This window comes from Chenopodium album, chromosome 4 (genome assembly GCF_948465745.1).
Source record: "Chenopodium album chromosome 4, dcCheAlbu1.1, whole genome shotgun sequence".
Taxonomy (NCBI): Eukaryota; Viridiplantae; Streptophyta; class Magnoliopsida; order Caryophyllales; family Amaranthaceae; genus Chenopodium; species Chenopodium album.
Window position 1 is genome coordinate 11750324 of NC_137837.1, and position 6000 is coordinate 11756323.

General features: G+C 37.6%; 1 pseudogene; it reads right to left on the bottom strand.

Moving 5' to 3' along the window:
• Window positions 1–2436: 2436 nt before the first annotated feature.
• LOC145626687 (calcium-transporting ATPase 12, plasma membrane-type pseudogene) lies at window positions 2437–5743 on the bottom strand (annotated as a pseudogene).
• Window positions 5744–6000: the final 257 nt, after the last annotated feature.

Here is a 6000-nt window from a genome sequence, read left to right on the forward strand (position 1 = left end):
TGTGCTACCTTATGTTGTCATATGAGCCAAATAAGTTGGACATAAAGTTTAAATGGAAACCAGTCTTTATTTATTTTGGTAACGATCTGTTTAGTGAGAAAATAAAAATACTGAATGATTTATGTTCTTGAAGACGAAGATGGAGTCTTAGGTCGAGTGAGAAGCATACAGTGTTTTACTTAACGTAATTCAAAGCTGTGTAAGAACATATTCACCCAACCACAACCCATTTATACATACATATCCCACACTCCTATTCAAGCCTCCATGAGTTGTTCTTGTGCTGCTGTAACGCCCTTTTTCATTTTGGCTTTAGCTTTGAGGTTATTTTCAGTCAAATGCAGTCACTAAGTATAAGAATAATAGGATTGTGAATGTCAAGTCAACCTGCAAAAGGTTTCTTGTCTTATCTGGTAAGTGAGTATTTATCATTTTGGATGTTGGTGTTGAATGATGGTGTCTAGAATATCTGAATCTACTAGTGAAAATTGATAAATGAGCAATCCCTCTTCAAGCTTCACTTCACAGAGCAAAATATATAAATTTATGCTGTCAGAGGTTTTACAGGAGAATGGTTTTTGAGATGGATCGATTGCTTTGGTTAGGAGACCTTTGCTTATATTGAGAATTTGAGAGGCATTCAAATTTATGTTTGTGTAATATGGATTATGGATAGCGTGTCTCCAGCATGCTTTCAACCTGGATTCATGCGTTGTAATAATAGTCTATTTCACCTCACAATAAGGACAGTGATAGGTGTTTTAGAAATTTGGAATTGGTGTTGTAGAAACTTCATTCGGACAATAGGATCCTTGTCACTTATCTTCAGCTCTATGTAATTTGTGTACAAAACATAGGTGAATAGGTGATGTTGTTTTAGTACCGTGGTGAAATTCCATAAATGTAATATATTGGTTTTGGTCTCTAAAGACCAGAGATTCAAGCTTTGCCATCAAGGAGTTTCTTCCCATTGGACTGAAGTCAACAGATTTTGTGCTGATCCATCAATATTCTAATATTGTTAGGGGCTACTTAATCTTTAAAATAAGTTGTAAAATAGTGGGTGGAAAATTGAATTTTTAGGCTTCATTGTTGAGTATTTCCAGTTGAGAAAATTGTTAAAAATGACCTTTTAAGTGGTCGACTTTTTGAAAAAGGACCTTTTAAGTGAAAATTTGTGAAAAAGGACATTTTAAGTTGTATTTTGTTCGAATGGGGTACTTGGGTGAGCTTGCATGGTGGTCAACACCGGAGCTTCGGGGTTGACTATCACGTATTAGTCACGTTTTTTTTCCCCCAAATTTCCATCATTTCTCGACCGAACCCTTTCATATAATATTCTCACGGAGGTCGGGAAAGGGGGGAATATTTTTTTTTTTTGAAAATAAGTCATGTGACTAATTTGTGATAGTGAACACCACCGGAGCTCCAAGATTGACCACCTCGCAAGCTCACACAAGTACCTTATACAAACAAAATACTTCCTCCGTTTTCTTTTAGATGCAACACACACTTTTTCACGGTATTTTAGAAATGTGGGGTTCACATGATATAATACACTTTAAAATGAGATGAGTGGTTGTTAGGATTGTAATTTAGTGGGCATGTGCTTTAAATAAGGGAAATAGTATAGTTTTTCCCTAAAGAAACTTTCCTTTTATAGTGTGTTGCAAGTATTGTGACATTTCCTTTTTAGGGAAGTGTTGCAAGTAAAAGAAAACGGAGGAAGTATAACTTAACAGGTCCTTTTTCACAAGTTTTCACTTAAAAGGTCTTTTTTCAAAAAATCAATCATTTAAAAGGTCTTTTTTCACAATTTTCTATTTCCAGTTTGATTCATTTGCTTTTGGATGGAGTCATTTTTAAACAAATGGTGTATTTTGGTGTTAGCGAAATTTTAAAAATTATTTACGATATAATTTTCTTTACTTCAGACATGATCATATCAGTTGTGAGGTTTTATCCTTTTTTTTTTTTTTTTTTTTTTTTTTTTTTTTTTAAAACGATTGTTGGGCTAGCAAGATGATAACTAATAAGAAAAGGCTTATCAGAATGACAATTTTGGAATTTTATCTTTCTTTATTTATACTAGCCATGCATACCCCTAACTTTCTTAGAAGACTCTGAATCACTTATTGTTTACTCTTTCATAGAGTGATGCCTTACATATGTTATAGTAGTTGGACCTACTATTGTTGAAGAATTTCCCCTTCTTTTCCTTGCAAAGTTGCATCAAAACACCCGAGTGGAATTGTGAAACAACAATAATCAACTCTTGGTGTGCATTCCTTGCTTTAGGGTGCAGGAATTAAAACACTATCCTTTTGTTTGAAAAGTAAATTAAAATGTTTGGAAATATAATGTTGTTGGCGCGTCATGTGGATGTACCTTTCATCTAATATCAAAGTGGATTGGAATACTTAAAAGGTTAAGTAATGTAATAAGAATTATACATTCAAGTAATTGACTTATTCATGAATCTAGGATGTTTTACGATTCTAAATCAACTAACTATGAAATATTAACAAAGACTCTGTTTAATAATCTGATTGAGACTGATGCTTGTTTTATGGTCATTGGCAGGACTTTTAACTGCGTGCCGAGAGATTGTTCTGCATGCTGGAAACTGGAATAAATTTTACAAGCCAACCAATGGGCCAACTCATTGCAGCAATTGCTATGCATGCACTCCACTGACCCCAGTTCAACCTTTCAGTACCTGCAAATTTCTTGAGGAATTCCACCATCACCACTTGAAGAAGAATTGTCATTCCAACTATCCCCAGAAATAACCTATTCTTATGAATACCTTCAAATATGTTCTTCTTTTCCAGCTTTCTTGCATTGAACTCGTTGAATACTTGGCAGAGCACAAAACAGTTGAAAATGAGGGTGTCCTTTAGTCTCTCCCCTACTCCAAATATCGACTGGCCCTTAAACTGTAGGGTTAACAAGACAGCCATCTGATATAATGCCTGTGCAATGAGGTTTCGCCACATGACTTTGGTTATGAGTGGCTCGGTTCTTCCGACTGGTTTTTTCTTCATGAGATCATTAGTTGGCTCTTCAGTGGCCAAAGCTAATGCTCCCAAGGTATCCATGATCAAGTTCACCCAGAGCAGTTGGACTGCAGTCAGAGGAACATTTCCTGAAGAAACTGCAGCAACAAAATTGATTACAAGGGCAGCAACATTTACTGTCAGCTGGAACTGAATGAACTTCTGGATATTGTTGTACACACATCGACCCCACCTCAAGACGGTGACAACAGAAGCAAAGTTATCATCTAGGATGACAATATCGGAACTCTCTTTTGCAACTTCAGTGCCCTGGATACCCATTGATAATCCAATGTCGGCTTCTTTAAGTGCAGGAGCATCATTTGTACCATCACCAGTCACAGCCACTACATGGCCTTTCTGCTTCAGGCATTGGACCATGAGAAGCTTGTCGAATGGGGATGATCTTGCCATTACTCTAATGTTGTCAATTTTAGCCATTCTTTCTTCAGGTGAGTAATTTCTGAACTCTACGCCTTCTATGACAGCTTCATGTAGTTGGTTGTCTGGTTTGAGGATTCCACATTCTGTAGCTATCGCTTTTGCAGTGAAAATATTGTCTCCTGTTATCATTTTGACACTAACTCCTGCTTTCCTGCATGATTCTACTGCTTCTAGAACACCAGGTCGACATGGGTCCTTCAATCCGACTATACCCAACAAAGTGAGCCCACTATCATCGAGCTGCTGCATGACACCGTCTTCCTCTCCTTGTTTGTGAGCAAAAGCAATGCATCTTAGGCTTTGAGCCGCCATATTGTAAATCATTTTGCAGAAATATTCTTTATCTTTTTCCTCCAACATCACAGGCATCCCTTCTTGGTCGTAATAGCTCGAACACATGGCTAGTATCATCTCCGCTGCTCCCTTCCAATGTATATGCACTCTGTTGCTACTCATCATCCTAGCCATAACCCCGCTTCTCTTTTTTTCCGAGTTGAATGTCTCAACTTTCAGAACCTCAAAGCTTTTGTTCAGAATGCCCATATCCATCCCCAAATCACAAACAGCCCATTTAAGGATTGCTTTCTCTGTGGGACTGCCGGATATCTCAGGAGTTGATTCTGAAGGTGTTTGACAGACACTTCCTGTTGTGTTCAAGCCAACAGCTTGATGAAGTAATTCATGAACATTCTTCGACAAAGAAAAGGGCCTTTGTACAACTTCTTTGCCCTGCCAGAATTCAGTGACACTCATTTGGTTAAGAGTTAGAGTACCAGTTTTGTCGGTACATATGGTAGTGGCTGACCCCATTGTCTCACAAGCTGAGAGTTTCCTAACCATGGCATTATCTCCCATCATTTTCTTCATTGAATATGCGAGGGTTAATGTCACAGCTAATGGGAGACCTTCAGGAATGGCAACTACTATAATGGTTACCGCAGCAGAAACAATATTTATGACTGCATTCATGACATCATTTGCTCTTGTTTTCTTTCCATTGTATTCTCGATTTCCATGTTCATCTCTAGTATGCCCGGTGAAGTAACGAATCAACAGGACTAGAAGAACTAGCAATGCAACAAGAAGACCGACCTTACCAATGTATGAGGTGAGCTTGTTGAGGCGTTTCTGTAATGGAGTCTCTTCTTCCAAATTCTGACTTATGGAACTCATCATCTCACCCCATGTTGTGTTCATACCCACTGAAGTAACCAGCATCCTCCCATAACCATCTGTGACCTTTGTACCAGAGAACAAAAACGGATTATTTTTGTCATTTACCTCAACATGATCACTTTCTCCTGTCATGCTTGACTCGTCCAGCTTCAGGGAGTGACCATCCAAGAATAACCCATCAGCCGGAATTTGATCCCCTATCTTCAGAAAGACGATATCACCCACAACAACTTCAGAGATGGATACATGCTGGCGACGACCATCTCTCAACACTTCAACCTGTATGTCATTGCTAACGCTTGAGAGCTTTTCAAACTGTCGGCTCTGCTTGAAGTTGCTGATGGCAGAAACAGAAACAACAAGAAATATAGCAATGATGATGCTTCCCCCATCATACCACCCTTCTTTCGGGCCATGCTGTTTAATGCCAAATACAAGGGAGAGACATGCACAAAGAAATAGTATGATGATTGTGGTGTCTTTCAATGCTTCAATAACAAAGCTTAGAAAGCCTTTTTTCGGTGGTTTTTGGAAAACGTTAGACCCATAAACAGTCTTTCTGTTTAAAAGTTCAGTAGTGTTGGTGCTACTTACACCAAGTGCATTGTTTGTTCCTAGCGTAAAAGCAAGATGCTTTACACCACCAAGTTTCGAAAGAGATTCGACGTCCTTTTCCCTCGTCATGGACGTAAGAATCTTTTGGTCTATTTCAAATGGAAACGACAACGTTGCTTGAACGTCATCATGGATAAAAGAACTAGAATCAGATTCAACATCAACAACAATGTAGGACCGAGAACGGGCAACAACGCTTCTGGTGTGTTGGGTGTTATTGGTAAGGATATTTTTGGATAGTGCAACAATGAAGTAAACTGTGTTGCATGGCAAACTCCATAGTTTTTTAGGTTTCGGAACGAATGGTATGTCATCGTTGTCGATGTTGTTGGAATGGTTTGTGGTTTTACGTTGGTGTAATTCCATAGTTATGAAGGAAAAAGAATCAACTGAGAGTCTGAGAGAGATGAATGGACCTTGGGAAGTTAATATTTTGGTTTGGTTTGGTTTCCTTGGTTTATAAATATAGGATACGTGAATACAAGTAATCACATGTAACGCGTTCTAAGAAGATTCAATGTAGTTTCCCACTTTTTTTTTTTTTTTTTTTTTTTTTTTTTTTTTTAAAAAAAAAAAAAAAAGTTATTTTCATCTTTTTTTTTTTAAGTCGTTTTTGAATATTTTTTTCTCATGATACTCCAGATTATTTACCATTTTCATGGTGTGACATATTTAAAATGATTATACAAAGTATTTTACAGTTAAC